Source organism: Ranitomeya imitator, chromosome 3 (assembly GCF_032444005.1).
Source record: "Ranitomeya imitator isolate aRanImi1 chromosome 3, aRanImi1.pri, whole genome shotgun sequence".
Lineage (NCBI taxonomy): Eukaryota > Metazoa > Chordata > Amphibia > Anura > Dendrobatidae > Ranitomeya > Ranitomeya imitator.
The window spans coordinates 255,641,505-255,665,118 of record NC_091284.1 but is presented as its reverse complement, the minus strand read 5'-3'; positions in this window follow the sequence as shown (position 1 = coordinate 255,665,118).

The window sequence follows — 23,614 nt, the reverse complement described above, 5'->3', positions numbered from 1 at the left end:
AGTAGCTGCCCCATAATGGGAGACCTGGTGTGCAACAGTGGCAGGTGCGGATGGAGTGTTTGTGCGACTGCGGTCTGTGGACGAGCTCTTGCTTCTGCAGGAGGACGAGGAGGAGGAGGAGGAGGAGGAGGGGGTGCGAACGGCTACAGACAACTGTTTACTAGACCGTGGGCTAGGCAGAACTGTCCCAAACTTGCTGTCCCCTGTGGACCCTGAATCCACCACATTTACCCAGTGTGCCGTGATGGACACGTAACGTCCCTGGCCATGCCTACTGGTCCATGCATCTGTTGTCAGGTGCACCTTTGTGCTCACAGATTGCCTGAGTGCATGGACGATGCGCTCTTTAACATGCTGGTGGAGGGCTGGGATGGCTTTTCTGGAAAAAAAGTGTCGACTGGGTAGCTCGTAGCGTGGTACAGCGTAGTCCATCAGGTCTTTGAAAGCTTCGCTTTCAACTAACCGGTAGGGCATCATCTCTAACGAGATTAGTCTAGCTATGTGGGCGTTCAAACCCTGTGTACGCGGATGCGAGGCTAAGTACTTCCTTTTTCTAACCATAGTCTCATGTAGGGTGAGCTGGACTGGAGAGATGGAGATCGTGGAACTAGCGGGGGTGCCGGTGGACATGGCAGACTGAGAGACGGTGGGAGATGGTATTGTTGCCGCCGGTGCCCTAGATGCAGTGTTTCCTACTACGAAACTGGTGATTCCCTGACCCTGACTGCTTTGGCCTGGCAAAGATACCTGCACAGATACAGCAGGTGGTGCGCTAAATGGTGGTCCTACACTGCCGGAAGGGATGTTGCGTTGATGACTAGCTTCATTGGCCGAGGGTGCAACAACCTTAAGGGACGTTTGGTAGTTAGTCCAAGCTTTCAAATGCATGGTGGTTAAATGTCTATGCATGCAACTAGTATTGAGACTTTTCAGATTCTGACCTCTGCTTAAGGAAGTAGAACATTTTTGACAGATGACTTTGCGCTGATCAATTGGATGTTGTTTAAAAAAATGCCAGACTGCACTCTTTCTAGCATCGGATACCTTTTCAGGCATTGCAGACTGAGCTTTAACCGGATGGCCACGCTGTCCTCCACCAGCTTTTGGCTTTGCCACGCGTTTTGGGCAAGATACGGGCCCGGCAGATGGAACCTGTGGCGATGTTGATGCCTGCTGCGGCCCCTCCTCCTCCTCTGCTTCAGAACTGCTGCCGCCTGCACCCTGTTCCCCCAATGGCTGCCAATCGGGGTCAAGAACTGGGTCATCTAATAACTCTTCTTGTACCTCCTGCGCAACTTCGTCTGTGTCACCGTGTCGTTCGGTGGTATAGCGTTCGTGATGGGGCAACATAGTCTCATCAGGGTCTGATTCTTGATCAGCACCCTGCGAGGGCAATGTTGTGGTCTGAGTCAAAGGACCAGCATAGTAGTCTGGCTGTGGCTGTGCGTCAGTGCACTCCATGTCAGATTCAATTTGTAATGGGCATGGACTGTTAACTGCTTCACTTTCTAAGCCAGGGACGGTATGTGTAAAGAGCTCCATGGAGTAACCCGTTGTGTCGCCTGCTGCATTCTTCTCTGTTGTTGTTTTTGCTGAAGAGGACAAGGAAGTGACTTGTCCCTGACCGTGAACATCCACTAACGACGCGCTGCTTTTACTTTTACCAGTTTCACGAGAGGAGGCAAAAGAGCTAGAGGCTGAGTCAGCAAGATAAGCCAAAACTTGCTCTTGCTGCTCCGGCTTTAAAAGCGGTTTTCCTAATCCCAGAAAAGGGAGCGTTCGAGGCCTTGTGTAGCCGGACGACGAACCTGGCTCCACAGCTCCAGACTTAGGTGCAATATTTTTTTCCCCACGACCACCTGATGCTCCACCACTACCACTACCCTCATTACCAGCTGACAATGAACGCCCCCGGCCACGACCTCTTCCACTAGACTTCCTCATTGTTTTAAAAACGTAACCAAACTAACGTTATTTGTTGCAGTCACACAACTTACACGGTGAGCTATAACTTCAGTATGATTTAGCTACCCCTTTACAGGTTGGTGAGACCACAGCGAAAATCAGGCCCAATGTTACACACTCTTTTTTTGGTGGCTGCAAATTAGAGAGATGCCCCACACGCAGGACTGTCACTGAAGCACAAATGTTAATATTAATGTCAAACTATTATTTTTTTTTTATTTTTATTTTTTTCAGGAACACTTTAGAAACCCCCCCAAAAAAAAAACATTGATTTTTGCAGGGAGAATTTAGAAAACAAATGTAACAAACTATATGCTTTCTATGGGCCACTGAGTGAGAGATGACGCACACAGGAATCAGGAGTGGCACACAAGCCCAGAGGCCAATATTTTTCTACCAATGATTGATGGAGTTATTTTCTCTGGTAGATTTTGGAACCCAAATCAAGGAAAAAAAATATAGGCTTTCTATGGACCACAATTGGAGAGAGAGAGAGAGAGAGATGGCACACCCAGGAGTCAAGACTGGCACACAAGCAGAAAGGCCAATATTAATCTCCCACTGTTTTGTTTTTTTTTTTTGTTTTTTTTCAGGGAGACTTTAGAAAAAAAAATAATAAAAAAAATATGATTTTATCAGGAAGAATTTAGAAACCAAATAAAATAAAATGATTTTTTCAGGGAGAATTTATAAAACAAATAAAACCAAAAATAGGCGTTCTATGGCCCACTGACTGAGAGATGACGCACCCAGGAGTCAAGACTGGCACACAAGCAGAAAGGCCAATATTAATCTCCCACTGTTTTTTTTTTTTTTTTTTTTTTTTTCAGGGAGACTTTAGAAAAAAAAATAATAAAAAAAATATGATTTTATCAGGAAGAATTTAGAAACCAAATAAAATAAAATGATTTTTTCAGGGAGAATTTATAAAACAAATAAAACCAAAAATAGGCGTTCTATGGCCCACTGACTGAGAGATGACGCACACAGGAATCAGGAGTGGCACACAAGCCCAGAGGCCAATATTTTTCTACCAATGATTGATGGAGTTATTTTCTCTGGTAGATTTTGGAACCCAAATCAAGGAAAAAAAATATAGGCTTTCTATGGACCACAATTGGAGAGAGAGAGAGAGAGAGATGGCACACCCAGGAGTCAAGACTGGCACACAAGCAGAAAGGCCAATATTAATCTCCCACTGTTTTTTTTGGTTGTTTTTTTTTTTTTTTTTTTCAGGGAGACTTTAGAAAAAAAAATAATAAAAAAAATATGATTTTATCAGGAAGAATTTAGAAACCAAATAAAATAAAATGATTTTTTCAGGGAGAATTTATAAAACAAATAAAACCAAAAATAGGCGTTCTATGGCCCACTGACTGAGAGATGACGCACCCAGGAGTCAAGACTGGCACACAAGCAGAAAGGCCAATATTAATCTCCCACTGTTTTTTTTTTTTTTTTCAGGGAGACTTTAGAAAAAAAAATAATAAAAAAAATATGATTTTGTCAGGAAGAATTTAGAAACCAAATAAAATAAAATGATTTTTTCAGGGAGAATTTAGAAAACAAATAAAACCAAAAATAGGCGTTCTATGGCCCACTGACTAAGAGAGAGAGAGAGAGATGGAACGCTTAGTACTGGCACACAAGCCCAAAGGGCAATATTAATCTCCCTTTTTTTTTCCAGGGAGAATTTCTAAAACCCCCAAAAAAAAAAAAATAGGCTTTCTATGGCCCACTATTTGTGAGAGAGATGGGACGCTCAGGACTGGCACAGATGGCACGCTCAGGACTGGCACAGAAGCCCAGAGGCCAATATTAATCTCCCTTTTTTTCTGGGAGAATTTATAAAACCAAAAAAATATTTAAATAGGCTTTCTATGGCCCACTATTTGTGAGAGAGATGGCACGCTCAGGACTGGCACAGATGGCACGCTCACAACTGGCACACAAGCCCAGAGGCCAATATTAATCTCCCTTTTTTCAGGGAAAATTTATAAAACCAAAAAAAAAATTAAATAGGCTTTCTATGGCCCACTATTTGTGAGAGAGATGGCACGCTCAGGACTGGCACAGATGGCACGCTCACAACTGGCACACAAGCCCAGAGGCCAATATTAATCTCCCTTTTTTCAGGGAAAATTTATAAAACAAAAAAAAAAAATTAAATAGGCTTTCTATGGCCCACTATTTGTGAGAGAGATGGCACGCTCAGGACTGACACAGATGGCACGCTCACAACTGGCACACAAGCCCAGAGGCCAATATTAATCTCCCTTTTTTTCAGGGAGAATTTATAAAACCAAAAAAAAAATTAAATAGGCTTTCTATGGCCCACTATTTGTGAGAGAGATGGCACGCTCAGGGCTGGCACAGATGGCACGCTCAGGACTGGCACACAAGCCCAGAGGCCAATATTAATCTCCCTTTTTTTCAGGGAGAATTTATAAAACCCCAAAAAAAATAAAATAGGCTTTCTATGGCCCACTATTTGTGAGAGAGATGGCACACTCAGGACTGGCACACAAGCCCAAAGGCCAATATTAATCTCCCACTGTATTTTTATCAGGGAGAATTTATACACCCCACAAAAAAAAATACAGAAAAATGAAAAGGCTTTCTATGGCCCACTATGTGAGAGAGATGGCACACACAGGGATGGCACTCTAGCAGAAATGCCAAATTGCCAATCTTAATCTCCCACCAAAAAAAAAAAAAACACAGGGAATGTCCTACAATTACTATCTCCCTGCCTGCAGTAATCTCAGCCAGGTATGGCAGGCAGCTACTATCTCCCTGCCTGCAGTAATCTCAGCCAGGTATGGCAGGCAGCAATAAGGAGTGGACTGATGCACAAATGAAATAAAAAGTGTGGACAAACAAAAAAGATAGCTGTGCAGAAAGGAAGGAACAAGAGGATTTGTGCTTTGAAAAAAGCAGTTGGTTTGCACAGCGGCGTACACACAGCAATGCAGCTATCAGGGAGCCTTCTAGGGCAGCCCAATGAGCTACAGCGCTGAGGGGAAAAAAAAAAAAAAAAACTTCCACTGTCCCTGCACACCGAGGGTGGTGTTGGACAGTGCAAATCGCTGCAGCACAAGCGGTTTTGTGGTTAATGGACCCTGCCTAACGCTATCCCTGCTTCTGACAAAGCGGCAGCAACCTCTCCCTAAGCTCAGATCAGCAGCAGTAAGATGGCGGTCGGCGGGAACGCCTCTTTATAGCCCCTGTGACGTCGCAGACAGCAAGCCAATCACTGCAATGCCCTTCTCTAAGATGGTGGGGACCAGGACCTATGTCATCACGCTGCCCACACTCTGCGTTTACCTTCATTGGCTGAGAAATGGCGCTTTTCGCGTCATTGAAACGCGACTTTGGCGCGAAAGTCGCGTACCGCATGGCCGACCCCGCACAGGGGTCGGATCGGGTTTCATGAAACCCCGACTTAGCCAAAAGTCGGCGACTTTTGAAAATGTTCGACCCGTTTCGCTCAACCCTAGTCTTCACTGGTAACCAGGGTAAACATCGGGTAACTAAGCGCAGGGCCGCGCTTAGTAACCCGATGTTTACCCTGGTTACCATGCTAAAAGTAAAAAAAAACAAACACTAGATACTTACCTACAGCCGTCTGTCCTCCAGCGCTGTGCTCTGCACTCCTCCTGTACTGTCTGGGAGCCGGAAAGCAGAGCGGTGACGTCACCGCTCTGCTTTCCGGCTCCCAGACAGTACAGGAGGAGAGCAGAGAAGCAGAGCGCAGCGCTGGAGGACAGACAGCGGTAGGTAAGTATGTAGTGTTTGTTTTTTTTTACTTTTAGCATGGTAACCAGGGTAAACATCGGGTTACTAAGCGCGGCCCTGCGCTTAGTTTCCCGATGTTTACCCTGGTTACCGGCATCGTTGGTCGCTGGAGAGCGGTCTGTGTGACAGCTCTCCAGCGACCAAACAGCGACGCTGCAGCGATTCGGATCGTTGTCGGTATCGCTGCAGCGTCGCTAAATGTGAAGGGGCCTTTAGGCACGTTGTTCACTGTGACCAGCTGTCTCTGCTACTTGCTGCAACAAAACAATAACTTCTGCAAGACAATTTTCTATGACATTAGTACCGATGGTCATCATGGGGTTACGTTCATGCCGGTCAATATCAACAATGACAATTCCTTGGGCCTCCAATTCTACCTGCCCCACCTTAATAGTGACCTCTTTATATCCCACTTGTGGCAGTGGCTGACCATTGCTAGCTATTATGGTGAAATCATCATCAGGGGCACGAGTGATGTCAGTGTCCTCCCAATAACGCCTATAAAGAATGTAGGGCATAGTTGTCACCTAGGAACCGGTGTCCAGCAAAGCGTTCATGGGGATACCGTCGATCACGATGGGGAGAACAGGACGCCCCCGACGTATTTGTCTCTCCAATTTTTTGGGCCTGGGCGTTCTACTCCTGGGGGTTGGCCCTTGGCCCCAGGGGTTGCTCGTTTAACTGACAGTACCTTGCAAGATGGCCCACCTGATGGCAGCGACGGCAGATAGGTCATCCATCCTGATGAAAACGATTGTCATCTCTGCCTCTGGTCGATGGAACCCTCCTTGGTCGTTGCCAGGGGACATCCTCCGGTCTGGAAGCCAGCTGGATCTTCTCCTTGGGGGCCTCCTGTAGGGACTGGACAGTCTGGGCTAGGGCAGCAACGCTCCTGGTCAGTTCCTGTACCTGGAGGCGCAGTCCTGCAGGGGAGTTGTCGTCCAGGATCTGGGCATCGGCTTCGGCGGAGACAGGTGCGTCCGGCGCCACCTCCTGGTGGTATGTGAGGGCTTGCCGCCTGGGAAGTGTGGCATGGCTGGGCTGCCACTCCGGTAGCGCCTGGATAGCTTTATCTTTGAATTGCGCGAAAGTCAGGTCTGGATTCTGCATGGCCAGGAAGTGTAGCTGGGCCCTTTGGTTACTGCACAGGAGCCCTTAGATGAACCGCTCTTTCAGGAGTTTATCTTCATCTTGCATGCTGCTTGGGTCACTTTGTTTGATGGCCCGCAGCGCCTCCTGCAGATTAAGGGCATAGTCCCATAAGCTATCCTGCGGCTGCTGCTTGCACCCATAGTACGTCAATTTAATTTCCGTAGCGGTGCGGGTGTCAAAGGTGGCTTTAAGCTTGGCAAATAATTGTTGCGCAGTTTTCTTGTCCGCAGCGGGCCAGGACTTTACTTCCCTCAGTGCCGCTCCAAAGAGTTGGCCGATTATCATATGAACCTTCTGAGGCTCCGTCAAGGGATAAAACTCGAGCAGGCTACAAATCCCTTCTTTAAAGTCAGTTAACGTATGAGCTTCTCCAAAGTATCACGGAAGCCAGGCGGCCCCTGGCAGGTACGGCATAGAGAAGGGCATTATGGCTGCTGTAGCGGCGGCACTATCCGGCTGGTTGGTGGAAGCGGTAAGCCCCGTGGCCTCTAGCGGTGATACCGGGTTTGTGGCTGCGCTTACCGCGGAATCCGGAAGTGCTCCCGAGTCTGCAACTGTGGCCGCCGCCTCCGCTCCTCCGGGGTCCGACATGGCCGTTCCTCCCCCTTGCTAATCGGTCGGGGTTCTCCTTCCGGGGTTGGCGCCTCACCTTGTCTTCCGCTCCGCTCGCTTTTCCAGACGGCTCCACCCACAAAGCTATGACTCCTCCCTTCGCGCTCCACGCGGCGCGGCAATGGCGGATTTTTGGCGGCAAATAGCGGTACACAGTCTTTGCAATAAGTCACAGTTCCAAGGCACACATGACCTGATTCTTCAGGCTAAAGTACAATCCTGTTCGTGACGCCAAGTTGGAACGCCCCCAGACACAGGGCCACAGGTTACTTGGTACCGGTCCTTTCTGTCTCAGTTCTGGGGTTGTCACGGTGGCTGGACCCGGTCCGTGACCCTGCTAAGAGGCGTCCATTAAAGGGTGATGGTGCGTAGTGCGAGGAATAACGAGGACACAGGGTACAATTTCTTTACCTTTTACTGAAGGTTTCAGGATCCTCAATCCAGGGCACTTTCAACAGGGCTGTCTGAGACCGGCCGGTCCGAAGGCACATCCAGAGTTCCCTTCGCAGGTGGAAATCAGTGTCTACCCACTAGCGCCTGTGTGTTGTAGTGCTTCCCTGCTGAGCATTCAGGATAGTCCTCACAACTTCTGTTCTCGTTCGTTCTAGATCTTTCTCTTCTCCGTCCCCCAGGTATGTTATGGCTAGGACGCACCTTTAGGACAGGTAGGCCTGGAGGTATTCTGGAACCCTAGTGTCGCCCCTCTCCCACGATTGCCTCCTATGTCCTTCTTAGGTGTTGTATGGTAGACAGCCAACCTGTAATTAACTGTCCTGCAGCTGTTTGAAGTAATGCGTGGAGACTGTTACTTCTTCGGTGCTCCGGCCACCGACTATGCGCCTCAGTAAGATGTTGCCGTTCTCGGGGCACGACTCCTATTGGATCTCGTTTGTGCTGATCTCGTTTCTCACTGTTCCACAATATCCTTCCTTTCTTGTCTCTTTCTTAGGATACCGCCGCAAGGTAGTGCAGGCGCGGCTCCGTAACAATCTGTCCTTTCGCTAGGTACCTGTCAGATTTCCCAGTTCTGACAGGTCCTTCCTGGAGCTCTCCAAAGGCTTCGTTCTGCCTTCCTGTCCGACCCCTAGTTTTACCAATGTGAGAAGTGGCCCAATAAATAAGCCTTTTGCTCCCCCTAGTGGCCGGAGTGTGAAGTGTAATGTGTGCTTGGTGATACCTGGTCAGTAGAACTCCTTTAGTGCCATCAGACGTACCATCACTCCCCTTAGTGGCTGAGCGACGTTACTGCAACGACCAGATCTCTGGGGCGCTGCATATGCACTCTCTTGGTTAGTATAATGGCTTGTTTTTTCTATACATTAAAGAACATTGGCAGAACAGTGGACATATATCAGGATGGGGATATATATACCAGAATGGGGCCAGGATGAGGGACATATACACCAGGATGACGGACATATATATATATTTATATATATATATATATATATATATATATATATATATATATAATTCAGAATGGGGGTGGGCTCTGTCCCAATCTTGCACTGGAGCACATCAGACTCTAGTTACGCCACTGGTATTTGGCCACCTTAAAAAACAGTAAAGATTTGATCTGCACTATGGGGTCATTGCAGGTGACAGCCTCAGCTATGCAGCCTACAATCCTCACATATTACATTTCACATCCTCAGCTCTTGCAGATTTAAAAACCTTTTTTTACTTGATACCATACTGCTATATCTGACACCCTCTGTCACTTCTATTGCCCTCAGCTCTACTTCACTCAACAAACTCATTGCAGCTTCTTCTGAAATAGTAACCTTACCAGCATATGATATTCTCAGTTTAGGATTCCTGACAAATTGATATTATATTACATCTGACAACCTCAACTTTATTTATTCTGACAACAAGCTAAATGCAACTAAAAACAGCTTCCGGACAACCTCAGGTTTGCTCTATCTTACAGGCAAAATCTTTATGTCTGTGAAACCCCAGCTCATCGGGTATATGATAACCACAGCTCTGCTACATCTCACCTCACCTTTGCCTGATCCAACAAACTCCAGCCTGCTGGATCTGACAACCTCACTGTCTTAGCAGGACCATATCTGACAACCTCAGCTCATCCACATAGGGTAACTGTTATGATCTGGTGGCCTAGGAGCAGCATGAGACGTACTCTGGAGAAGGTGGTACCTTTACTGACCGCAAACCCTGAACTAGCAGCGCAACTAGAAGTAGCCGTGGGGGGTACCTAACACTCCCTAGACCCCTCGACACAGCCTAAGAACTAACTACCCCTAAAGACAGAAACAGGAAAACTATCTTGCCTCAGAGAAAATCCCCAAAGGATAGACAGCCGCCCACAAATATTGACTGTGAAAAGAGAGGGAAATAACATACGCAGACATGAAATCAGGATTTAGCATAGGAGGCCATACTAGCTAAAAAGGAATGATAGGACAGAGTACTATGCGGTCAGTATTAAAACACTAGAAAATATCCACCACAGAAAATACAAAACACCACATCTGACTAAACACATGGAGGGTATATCTGCATCTCCAGAGACACAGCTAGGCTGCAAAAAAAATCCTTCACAGACAAAGCTGGACAAAACAAAACAAGAAAATGCACAGACTATAAGGTCCACAGCAGGTGGACAGCAAACAAAAACAAGGCCAGAACTTATCTTTGAAGAAATGAACAGCAGACCAGGAGAGACCAAGTAAGGATGTGAATCTTCCAAAAACAATGGACAACTGGCACTGACTAAAGGATAAAGCAGGACTTAAATAGCCCAGCCCAAATTGCAAAAAATGGATACACCTGATAAATGCTGCGATCCAACTACCGCAGCACTACCACTCATAACCACCGGAGGGAGCCCAAGAGCAGAATTCACAACAGGTAACACCCACTCTGCTACATCCGACTTCCTTACTGCTTTCAGATCTGAAAACCCCAGCTGGTTCACATAGCTTATCTACTTCTGACAGTCTGATCGAGGGAAGCAGTGAACTGTGATAGAGATGTGCAGCAGCGTGCTGGGCCACGCAAGATGTTTAGGCCGGAGTCATACTACAGCGAGATACGGCCGAGTCTCGCAGGTTAAAACCAAGCTCTGGTACCGGCACTCCAGAGCGGAGCATGCAGCTCCATGTATTGCTATGCGGCTGCAGGCTCCGCTCTGGAGTGCCGGCACCAGAGCTTGGTTTTAACCTGCGAGACTCGGCCGTATCTCACTGTGTGTGTTACCGGCCTTACTGTTACTTACTGCTGGTTACTGCTCTGTGCGACTAGTCCCAGCAATGTGTGTGTCCCAGCAGGTCGGGAGACTGGGCACCGCCTCTGCACCTCAGCCTGGGTAAGTGGTAACAGTCACCTGCCAGGCACGTTAGGTTGTTGTGACAGTGTCAGCAAGTGTCAGCAGGGATTACAGGGAGAGTCGGCACCACGTGTTCTGACTGCTGCTCAGCCGCCCCCTGTCTTTAGGGATGCTCCAAAGCCTGAGGCAAAATACTCAACTTGCCTCATGATAGCAGCGCCCCTGCCTGGAATTTGCTTAGTAGTGGGCAGCTACCTCTCATCTTCTGCTGTCCTGTGCTGCTGCTCTGCATACTGCCACTCCTCCACCTCCAGGTCCTGGTTGATCGGACATCGGAGACAGATCTGCACACAGAAGAGGAGGAGGCTGTGTGTAAGTAACGCACCCTCCTCCTCTTCTAAGTTGTGTGCCAGGAACTCCCGCCTCTCACCACTGTGTGCACATTACTGGAGCCGGCCATGGCTCTAGCCACAGGTGCATGCTGCGGGTCCTGCCCCCCTGGGCCTGCTCATCACATGCTGCTGCAGCCTGCATGTCGGGTGGCTGGCGGGATGATGTGACCACACACCACAGGTGTGGTTTGTATTAAAATCACTGCCGGTCTACCAACGGCCCTGTGCAGCTGCTTAGGTACCGGCCCGGGGGCATATGCATTCCTGCCACCTGGCCCAGCCCGCCCCTTGGCACACATGTGGTTAAGTCTCTGGGTGGTTTATTGCATCATAAAAAAAGAAACTGGTAACAGAAGCTAGCAGCCAGGAGGCTTCCTTACCTCCTCACACACAGAGAAAAAAAAATCTAGCCGGACATTTAACTCTCTCCTGCCACACCCTGGAGGTGGAGATGGAGTGCCCGACTAAGGGCCATGGGGTATTCGGTAACGGGTCCGGTCGTCATTAAAGGGGTGGTCACGGTGGCAGTGACCCGATCTGTGGCCCTGGGCATCCAAATAAAAGGGACAGTCTTTAAGGGGTTTTTAGAATATGAAATGATCGTGACACCACCTGTGGTATTCGGTCAGGGGTGACCGACGCTGCTTAAAGGGGTCCTCTGGGGGTGATGGCACTGCAGCAAAGATGGCATGGCTTCCCACAGGTGAAGCTGAGGTCCCCAGGGCTCCCGGTGTAGTAGGGACAGGTGGTAGGTGGTGAAGAAAGAAAGATGAAGAAAGAAACAGAGGACACAAGTTGCAGTCTCTTTACCTCTTTACTGTTGCAAGGCAGCCACAGTCCAGGGTCCAGATCATGGGTGCTGGTGTGGTCCAACCGGTCTGGAAGCGACTCAGGAATCCCCCTAACCAGGTAGGGTTGGAAGCCTTCCACAATGCGCTGTGTTGTGGTCCCTTGCTGTCTTATGCCTCACACAAGGTCCCCACGTTCTTTCTGTCCCTCTTGTTGGTAGGACACTACCTGCATGACAGGTAACTCAAGCCTTTTTACAGGGTCTCTCAGATGACTCCGGGCTCCATCTGCTACTGTGTCTTCGGGTGTTAATGGTGGACAGGTGACTTGAAATCCAACAGTCCGCCGGTTTCTGCCATGGGGCATGAAGTTACCCCCCACAACCTCAGTCTTCCGGCTACCAGTATTCTGCACTTCAGCTTGGAAGGATTCCAGGCACAGCTCCCTTCCAGTTCCTCAGTTCTCCTGCGCTTCTCTTCCACTTCCAGTCTATACCCACTGTTTTGCTGCTCTTTCCCACCAGGAGCTGCAGCACCACACGTGGCTGCACGGCTCCAGCTTTTCTCTCAGACTTACTCCTTTCCGACTTTCTCCTTCACTGTCTGCTACCGACTGCCTCCTCTCACAATCTCTTACAGACTGCCTAACTCCCAGGCCAGAATATATTTTTCTAGGGAAGCTCCCCTGAAACAGGGTTCAGAGCTCCCCCTTCTGGCCTGGAGTCAGAACAGTGTTGTATGTGCTGATTACCTGATAAAGGGATCCTTCCTCGCTTTCAAGCATGATATCACTCTCCCTGTGAGGAAAGCAATGCCACTGTAACAACCAGTTACCTGGAGTGTTACATGGAGACATGATGGGTAGGCGTCCTGCCCATCTCTGACCTACCCTCCATAAAAGCCATGCCCATATAGCGACTGGATTGCTCTCAGCACATATCATGCTGGAGAAAACACTTAGGCTATGTGCACACGTTACGGATTCTGCTGCGGATCCACAGTAGCTTTCCATGCGTTTACAGTACAATGTAAACCTATGGAAAACACAATCCGCAGTGCCCATGCTGTGGAAAAAAACGCGCAGAAACGCTGCAAGTTACATTCCGCAGCATGTCAATTCTTTGTGTGGATTCCACAGCGGTTTACAACTGCTTCATAATAGGATTCCGCAGGTGTAAAATCTGCACAAAATAACAGTGCCTTTTACCTGCGGATTTCTCAAATCCGCTGCGGAAAAATCCGCAGAGCTCAAAACTACGTGTGCACATACCCTTATAGATTTCACATCATGCAGGAAAGCAACCTTTTTGACACATATCTACCCTCATGTATGGCACCATTAACCCTGTCACAGTGCCTACAATTTTGTCGCACCCATTTTGGGGGGTTTGTATGAAATTATGTCCAATTTGCCTTTTTCTCTGTTTTTTTTGTTGTTCCAGTACACGCAAAAGAATTAAACATAAGTATCACAAAACATGTGTTATTGCAAAAATTTTCTGGGAGAAATACTTCACTTTCTGGAATAATTTCAAGTGTGCGAACACTTTCAGAGGTGGCTGTATGTATGTACATACAATATATATAAAGTGTGTATGTGTGTAATTTTTAGACCGACATATTATAAGTTTTAGGCAGATGTGGGGAAAAAAGCTGCAGAATAAGAATGCTTTCATAACTAGAAGTGTTAAAAATAAACTGATATCAATAAACAAAATGTAAAGTGAATGTACAAAAGAGAAAACTGAATGAAATCAATATTTGTTGTGACCACCCTCTGCTTTTAAACCACCATTATTCTTCTAGGTACATTTTAACAAAGTCAGGGATTTTGTAAGATTTGTAGCCCTGTTTATGGGTAACCAATTATACCATACAAGTGATAATGATCATCATTTTCACAAATAGGTTGAAACACAGACAGTAAGGCTAAGTTCACATTAGCGTTCGGAGGCTTTGCGGAGGGCTGCGTACGTTCTCCGCTAAGCCCCGCCTACTTCTGCATGCATCTTGCATACCTATCTTTAACATTGGGTACGCAGGACATGCGGATGTATGCGGATGCGTCATTTTGACTCGCCCGCGGCCCGCCGACCACACAGAAATGCAACAAGTTGCGTCTTGTGCGGATGGTCGGCACTTCAAAACAATGCATCCGCATACATCCACATACATCCGCATGCCCTGCATACCCAATGTTAAAGATAGGTACGCAGTACGCATGTGCAGCGCCCCAGGGTCCTGGTCATTGCAGTAATGTGATTCTTCCACCAGGGGGAGTGATGTTACGTCTGATGGCAATAAAGGAGATCACCTTACCAGGTATCACAAACCACACAACACACTTCACACTCCAGTCCACCAGGAGGAGCTATGCTCCTATCTATTAGGGCACTCCTCACAGTTGGGTAAAACTGGTGGCTTGGATAGGAAGTTAGGTAGAAGCTGACTGAGCATTGACCCAGGCAGAAGCTGGCTGGGGATTTACCGAGTCAGAAGCTGACCGGGCTTCACCCAGGCAGCACCTGTCAGGCAGACATGGGAAAGTAGGAAGATCAAACCATTGCAGACAGGTCCCTGACAGGGGTGGGATCCTGTCAGAGGCCTAGATAGAAGGCCACAGAGCTGCGCCTGCCCCACGTGCGGCAGCATCCTAAGAAAGGATACGAAGGGAATTGCGTTGCTGAGAGGGAGAAACAAAGTCATTTCGAAAGGAGAGAAAACCAGAAGGCGTTCTGCCCTGTATAAGCCTGCCTCCTTCTGAGGCGCAGAAGCCGGTAGCCAGAACACCAAGGGAGCAATCGTCTCCAAGCCTTGCTTCAGAGACTGGCAGGACAGCTAGTTCCATATTAGTTGCCCGACCCATACCCAGGAGGCACGGTGGCAACTTTAACATTGGGTACGCAGGACATGCGGATGTATGCGGATGCATCATTTTGACTCGCCCGCGGCCCGCCGACCACACAGAAATGCAACAAGTTGCGTCTTGTGCGGATGGTCGGCACTTCAAAACAATGCATCCGCATACATCCACATACATCCGCATGCCCTGCATACCCAATGTTAAAGATAGGTACGCAGTACGCATGTGCAGCGCCCCAGGGTCCTGGTCATTGCAGTAATGTGATTCTTCCACCAGGGGGAGTGATGTTACGTCTGATGGCAATAAAGGAGATCACCTTACCAGGTATCACAAACCACACAACACACTTCACACTCCAGTCCACCAGGAGGAGCTATGCTCCTATCTATTAGGGCACTCCTCACAGTTGGGTAAAACTGGTGGCTTGGAGAGGAAGTTAGGTAGAAGCTGACTGAGCATTGACCCAGGCAGAAGCTGGCTGGGGATTTACCGAGTCAGAAGCTGACCGGGCTTCACCCAGGCAGCACCTGTCAGGCAGACATGGGAAAGGAGGAAGATCAAACCATTGCAGACAGGTCCCTGACAGGGGTGGGATCCTGTCAGAGGCCTAGATAGAAGGCCACAGAGCTGCGCCTGCCCCACGTGCGGCAGCATCCTAAGAAAGGATACGAAGGGAATTGCGTTGCTGAGAGGGAGAAACGAAGTCATTTCGAAAGGAGAGAAAACCAGAAGGCGTTCTGCCCTGTATAAGCCTGCCTCCTTCTGAGGCGCAGAAGCCGGTAGCCAGAACACCAAGGGAGCAATCGTCTCCAAGCCTTGCTTCAGAGACTGGCAGGACAGCTAGTTCCATATTAGTTGCCCGACCCATACCCAGGAGGCACGGTGGCAACTTTAACATTGGGTACGCAGGACATGCGGATGTATGCGGATGCATCATTTTGACTCGCCCGCGGCCCGCCGACCACACAGAAATGCAACAAGTTGCGTCTTGTGCGGATGGTCGGCACTTCAAAACAATGCATCCGCATACATCCACATACATCCGCATGCCCTGCATACCCAATGTTAAAGATAGGTACGCAGTACGCATGTGCAGCGCCCCAGGGTCCTGGTCATTGCAGTAATGTGATTCTTCCACCAGGGGGAGTGATGTTACGTCTGATGGCAATAAAGGAGATCACCTTACCAGGTATCACAAACCACACAACACACTTCACACTCCAGTCCACCAGGAGGAGCTATGCTCCTATCTATTAGGGCACTCCTCACAGTTGGGTAAAACTGGTGGCTTGGATAGGAAGTTAGGTAGAAGCTGACTGAGCATTGACCCAGGCAGAAGCTGGCTGGGGATTTACCGAGTCAGAAGCTGACCGGGCTTCACCCAGGCAGCACCTGTCAGGCAGACATGGGAAAGGAGGAAGATCAAACCATTGCAGACAGGTCCCTGACAGGGGTGGGATCCTGTCAGAGGCCTAGATAGAAGGCCACAGAGCTGCGCCTGCCCCACGTGCGGCAGCATCCTAAGAAAGGATACGAAGGGAATTGCGTTGCTGAGAGGGAGAAACGAAGTCATTTCGAAAGGAGAGAAAACCAGAAGGCGTTCTGCCCTTTATAAGCCTGCCTCCTTCTGAGGCGCAGAAGCCGGTAGCCAGAACACCAAGGGAGCAATCGTCTCCAAGCCTTGCTTCAGAGACTGGCAGGACAGCTAGTTCCATATTAGTTGCCCGACCCATACCCAGGAGGCACGGTGGCAACTTGTGGGGGCTGGGGCGTCGTAGGGTCCCTGTAAAAAGCCTCAGGCCATCAGTCATACGGGTTTGTCCTATCCATACCATCTGGGGGACAGAGAGAAAGAGACAGAACATCTAGAACACCAACATGAGTTGTGAGGACCTCACTGAGAAGCTCAGCAGGGAGGTAATACAACACTCAGGTGCTAGAGGAAGGCTACTGATTTCCACCTGGATAAAGGGACTCTGGATTTGCCTTCAGAACGGCCAGACTCTGCCTACCCTGTGATCTGGTGCTCTGGACTGTGGAAGCTGAAGCCTTCAGTAAAGGTAAAGTGTTGTGAATTCCGCTCTTGGGCTCCCTCCGGTGGTTGTAAGTGGCACTTTTGTGAGTTCTGCTCTTGGGCTCCCTCTTGTGGTTTCAAGTGGTATGGCTGCTCCTTGGATTTAGCTGTCTGCAGCTGCTTCTACTGATCGTCTTTTCTGCTCGGCTATTTATGCCTGGCTCTTTTTTCAGCCAGTGCCACTTGTAAATGGTTCCTGGTTGGATTCACATCTCTTTGGATTTCCCTGTTATCCTGACCAGTTCAGCAAAGCTAAGTTCTTGCTTGTTCTTTTATGTCCACAAATTGTGGACTTATCCATTCTGTGCTTTCTATGTTTGTCCAGCTTGTCAGTATGAATTAATTCTGTCTTGCTGGAAGCTCTGGGAAGCAGATTTACCCTCCACACCTTTAGTCAGGTGTGGAGATTTTTTGTAAACTCTGCGTGGATTTTTGTAGTGTTTTATACTGACCGCACAGTATTCCATCCTGTCCTATCTATCAAGCTAGACTGGCCTCCTGTGCTCATCCTGGTTTCATTCTGTGTATGTCTTTTCCCTCTCCACTCACAGTCATTATTTGTGGGGGGCTAATCTATCCTTTGGGGATTTTCTCTGAGGCAAGATAGTTTTCCTGCTTCTCTCTTTAGGGGTAGTTAGCTCTTAGGCTGTGATGAGGTGCCTAGGGAGAGTTAGGAGCATCCCACGGCTACTTCTAGTGTTGTATTGAGCTTAGGGACTGCGGTCAGTATAGATACCACTTCCTTCAGAGCTCGTTCTATGTTGCTCCTAAACCACCGCATCATAACAGTACAAGTGGCCAAAAATGAATTAAATGCACCTCAAAAGAAGGAAAAGAAAGTTCTGAACCATTTTTTTTCTGTGCTCTGGTTTGTCTCTTTTTTCCTCTTGATATCTGTGTGGTTCAGGATTTTTGCTCTGGCATGGATGTTCAGGGTTTGTTTTCTAGTGTGGATCAACTTGCTGCAAGAGTACAGAGTATCCAAGATTATGTTGTCCAGATTCCGGCTTTAGAGCCTAGAATTCCTACTCCTGATTTGGTTTTTTGGGGACAGATCCAAGTTTTTGAACTTTAAAAATAACTGCAAATTGTTTTTTGCTTTGAAACCCCGTTCTTCTGGTGATCCCATTCAGCAAGTAAAAATCATCATATCCTTGCTGCGTGGTGACCCTCAAGACTGGGCTTTTTCTCTTGAAACAGGGGATCCGGCATTATTGAATGTAGACGCATTTTTTCAAGCGCTCGGATTATTGTATGACGAACCTAATTCTGTGGATCATGCAGAAAAAACCCTGTTGGCCTTGTGTCAAGGTCAGGAAGCGGCAGAATTATACTGCCAGAAATTTAGAAAATGGTCTGTGCTCACTAAATGGAATGAGGAGGCTCTGGCTGCAATTTTCAGAAAAGGTCTTTCTGAAGCCCTTAAAGATGTTATGGTGGGCTTTCCTACGCCTGCCGTTTTGAGCGAATCTATGTCTCTAGCCATTCAGATTGATCGGCGTCTGCGCGAACATAAAGCTGTGCACCATATGGCAGTGTCCCCTGAGCAGAGTTCTGAACCTATGCAATGTGATAGGATTTTGACTAGAACAGAACGGCAAGAATTCAGACATCAGAATAGGCTGTGTTTTTACTGTGGTGATTCTGCTTATGTTATCTCTGATTGCCCTAAGCGTACTAAGAGAGTCGCTAGGTCTGTTACCATTAGTACTATACAGCCTAAATTTCTCTTATCTGTGACCCTGATTTGCTCATTGTCATCCTTTTCTGTCATGGCATTTGTGGATTCAGGTGCTGCCCTGAACTTAATGGACTTAGAATTCGCCAGGCGCTGTGGTTTTTCCTTACAGCCTTTGCAGAGCCCTATTCCTTTGAGGGGTATTGATGCTACACCCTTGGCCAAGGATAAACCTCAGTACTGCACGCAGATGACTATGTACATGGCTCCAGCACATCAGGAAGATTGCCGTTTTCTGGTGTTGCATAACCTGCATGATGTTGTTGTACTGGGTTTTCCATGGTTACAGGAACATAATCCGGTGCTGGATTGGAAAACTATGTCTGTGACTAGTTGGGGTTGTCAAGGGGTGCATTGTGACGTTCCTTTGATGTCAATTTCCTCTTCCCCCTCTTCTGAGGTCCCTGAGTTTTTGTCGGATTTCCAGGATGTATTTGATGAGCCCAAGTCCAGTTCCCTTCCACCACACAGGGACTGTGATTGTGCTATTAACTTGATTCCTGGTTGCAAGTTCCCTAAGGGCCGACTTTTCAATCTGTCTGTGCCAGAGCATGCCGCCATGCGGAGTTATGTTAAGGAGTCTTTGGAGAAGGGGCATATTCGGCCCTCTTCGTCACCATTGGGAGCGGGTTTCTTTTTTGTTGCTAAGAAGGATGGCTTCTTGAGACCCTGTATTGATTATCGTCTTCTTAATAAGATCACTGTCAAATTCCAATACCCCTTGCCTTTGCTTACTGATTTGTTTGCTCAGATTAAGGGGGCTAGTTGGTTTACTAAGATTGACCTCCGAGGGGCATATAATCTTGTTCGTATTAAACAGGGTGACGAATGGAAAACTGCATTTAATACGCCCGAAGGCCATTTTGAATACCTTGTGATGTCATTTGGGCTCTCTAATGCTCCATCTGTGTTCCAGTCTTTCATGCATGATATTTTCCGCAATTATCTTGATAAATTCATGGTCGTATATTTGGAAGATATTTTGATTTTTTCTGATGATTGGGAGTCTCATGTGAAGCAGGTCAGGAGGGTGTTCCAGATCCTTCGTGATAATGCTTTGTTTGTGAAGGGGTCTAAGTGCCTATTTGGAGTTCAGAAGGTCTCTTTTTGAGGTTTTATTTTTTCTCCCTCGTCTATAGAAATGGATCCTGTTAAGGTCCAAGCTATTCATGACTGGATTCAACCCACATCTGTGAAGGGCCTTCAGAAATTTTTGGGCTTTGCTAATTTCTATCGCCGTTTCATTGCCAACTTTTCCAGTGTCGTTAAGCCCCTTACTGATTTGACGAAGAAAGGCGCTGATGTGACGAATTGGTCCTCTGCGGCTGTTGAGGCCTTTCAGGAGCTTAAACGCCGATTTACTTCTGCCCCTGTGTTGCGTCAGCCGGATGTTTCTCTTCCTTTTCAGGTTGAGGTCGGCGCTTCTGAGATTGGGGCAGGGGCCGTTTTGTCTCAGAGGGAGTCTGATGGTTCTTTGATGAAACCGTGTGCTTTTTTTTCCAGAAAGTTTTCGCCTGCGGAACGCAATTATGATGTCGGCAATCGGGAGTTGTTGGCTATGAAGTGGGCGTTTAAGGAGTGGCGACATTGGCTTGAGGGAGCTAAGCACCGCGTTGTGGTCCTGACCGATCATAAGAATCTGATTTACCTCGAGTCGGCCAAGCGGCTGAATCCTAGACAGGCTTGATGGTCCCTGTTTTTCTCCCGTTTTGATTTTGTGGTCTCGTATCTTCCGGGATCTAAGAATGTTAAGGCTGATGCCCTCTCTAGGAGTTTTTCACCTGATTCTCCTGGAGTCCTTGAGCCGGTTGGCATTCTTAAGAACGGGGTGATTCTTTCTGCCATCTCCCCTGATTTGCGGCGGGTGCTTCAGGAATTTCAGGCTGATAGGCCTGACCGCTGTCCAGTGGGGAAGCTGTTTGTTCCTGATAGATGGACAAGTAAGGTAATTTCTGAGGTTCATTGTTCAGTGTTGGCCGGTCATCTTAAGATTTTTGGTACCAGAGATTTGGTTGCTAGGTCCTTTTGGTGGCCTTCCTTGTCGCGCGATGTCGGTGCTTTTGTGCAGTCCTGTGGGACTTGCGCCCGAGCCAAGCCTTGCTGTTCCCGCGCTAGTGGGTTGCTTTTGCCTTTGCCGGTCCCTGAGAGGCCATGGACGCATATTTCCATGGATTTTATTTCGGATCTTCCTGTTTCCCAGAAGATGTCTATTATCTGGGTTGTTTGTGACCGGTTCTCTAAAATGGTCCATCTGGTACCTTTACCTACCTTCCTCCTCAGATCTGGTTCCATTGTTTTTTCAGCATGTGGTTCGTTTGCATGGCATTCCGGAGAATATTGTGTCTGACAGAGGTTCTCAGTTTGTCTCTAGGTTTTGGCGGGCCTTTTGTGCTAGGATGGGCATTGATTTGTCTTATTCTTCGGCATTTCATCCTCAGACTAACGGCCAAACTGAGCGAACTAATCAGACCTTGGAGACCTATTTGAGATGCTTTGTGTCTGCTGATCAGGATGATTGGGTGTCTTTCTTGCCGTTGGCCGAGTTTGCCCTTAATAATCGGGCTAGTTCGGCTACTTTGGTTTCACCTTTCTTTTGTAATTTTGGTTTTCATCCTCGTTTTTCTTCTGGGCAGGTTGAGCCTTCTGATTGTCCTGGTGTTGATTCTGTGGTGGACAGGCTGCAGCAGATTTGGACTCATGTGGTGGACTATTTGACGTTGTCTCAGGAAAGGGCTCAACGTTTTGCTAACCGTCGTCGGTGTGTTGGTCCCCGGCTTCGTGTGGGGGATTTGGTTTGGTTGTCTTCTCGTCATGTTCCTATGAAGGTTTCTTCCCCTAAGTTTAAGCCTCGGTTTATTGGTCCTTATAAAATTTCTGAAATTATTAATCCGGTGTCTTTTCGTTTGGCTCTTCCAGCCTCTTTTGCCATTCATAATGTTTTCCATAGATCTTTGTTGCGGAGATATGTGGTGCCCGTTGTTCCCTCGGTTGACCCTCCTGCCCCGGTGTTGGTTGAGGGAGAGTTGGAATATGAGGTTGAGAAGATTTTGGATTCTCGTTTTTCGAGGCGGAGGCTTCAGTATCTTGTCAAGTGGAAGGGTTATGGCCAGGAGGATAATTCTTGGGTTGTTGCCTCCGATGTCCATGCCACCGATTTGGTTCGTGCTTTTCACTTGGCTAGTCCTGATCGGCCTGGGGGCTCTGGTGAGGGTTCCGTGACCCCTCCTCAAGGGGGGGTACTGTTGTGAATTCCGCTCTTGGGCTCCCTCCGGTGGTTGTAAGTGGCACTTTTGTGAGTTCTTGGGCTCCCTCTTGTGGTTTCAAGTGGTATGGCTGCTCCTTGGATTTAGCTGTCTGCAGCTGCTTCTACTGATCGTCTTTTCTGCTCGGCTATTTATGCCTGGCTCTTTTTTCAGCCAGTGCCACTTGTAAATGGTTCCTGGTTGTATTCACATCTCTTTGGATTTCCCTGTTATCCTGACCAGTTCAGCAAAGCTAAGTTCTTGCTTGTTCTTTTCTGTCCACAGATTGTGGACTTATCCGTTCTGTGCTTTCTATGTTTGTCCAGCTTGTCAGTATGAATTAATTCTATCTTGCTGGAAGCTCTGGGAAGCAGATTTACCCTCCACACCTTTAGTCAGGTGTGGAGATTTCTTGTAAACTCTGCGTGGATTTTTGTAGTGTTTTATACTGACCGCACAGTATTCCATCCTGTCCTATCTATCAAGCTAGACTGGTCTCCTGTGCTCATCCTGGTTTCATTCTGTGTATGTCTTTTCCCTCTCCACTCACAGTCATTATTTGTGGGGGGCTAATCTATCCTTTGGGGATTTTCTCTGAGGCAAGATAGTTTTCCTGCTTCTCTCTTTAGGGGTAGTTAGCTCTTAGGCTGTGACGAGGTGCCTAGGGAGAGTTAGGAGCATCCCACGGCTACTTCTAGTGTTGTATTGAGCTTAGGGACTGCGGTCAGTATAGATACCACTTCCTTCAGAGCTCGTTCCATGTTGCTCCTAAACCACCGCATCATAACAGTAAAGAGACTGCAACCTTGTGTCCTCATTATTCACTGCGCCTTACAACATCCACCATTCACCATCTATACTCTGGGAAGCCCCGGGGATACACTTCACCTGTGGGAAGGTATACCATCTAGCTGCCATAACATCACCCCAGCGGACCCCTAAGCAGTGTCGGTCACCCTGACCGAATACCACAGGTGGCGTCACAAACATTTCCCCTTTAAAGACCTTTCCCCCATTTATTAACGGACGTCCCCTAGGGCCATGGACCGGGTCAGCCACCGTGACATCCCCACTGAGAACTGAAGGACCTGGCTCCGAGTTCCCCACTGCCTTTACGGGGGACAATCCACATGCAGAAGTAGGCGGAAGTAGGCAGGGCTTAACGGAGGACGTACACAGCCCCCGAAAGCTAATGTGAACCTGGCCTTACTGAAGCACAAGTGTGAGAGACTTTAAACTTGGTGAGAAACATACAAACTCTGCTACAAAGAGGACGTTGTGTAAGACAGCAGCAAGACACAAGATCAATAGTACAATAATATAAACTAGTGTAATCCAAAGATCCCAAAAAGATGATATTGAATTGTTGAATGTTAGATGACGTTTTCCCATTATGTCCTTGTGAGGTTTGGTTTCTGGACAATGTATGCACATGACAAGGATAATCTATGTTTTTTGGGGTGGCAGCCACGCTGACATGCTGGTTTTATGGAATCAATTGACCATACAGCACAGAAATTATGGGGGAAGAGGAGAACACTACTAGAGTTTGTCACACTATCCCGCTGATATTTTCAGCTGTGCATATAGTATCCAGCCTTGGTGAAGCATCATGCAAAACATGCATCAGGATAGGGTGGCTGCCTGTGGTCCAGGGACCTCTGGTAACATTCTATCCACTTGATTGCTTCTTGC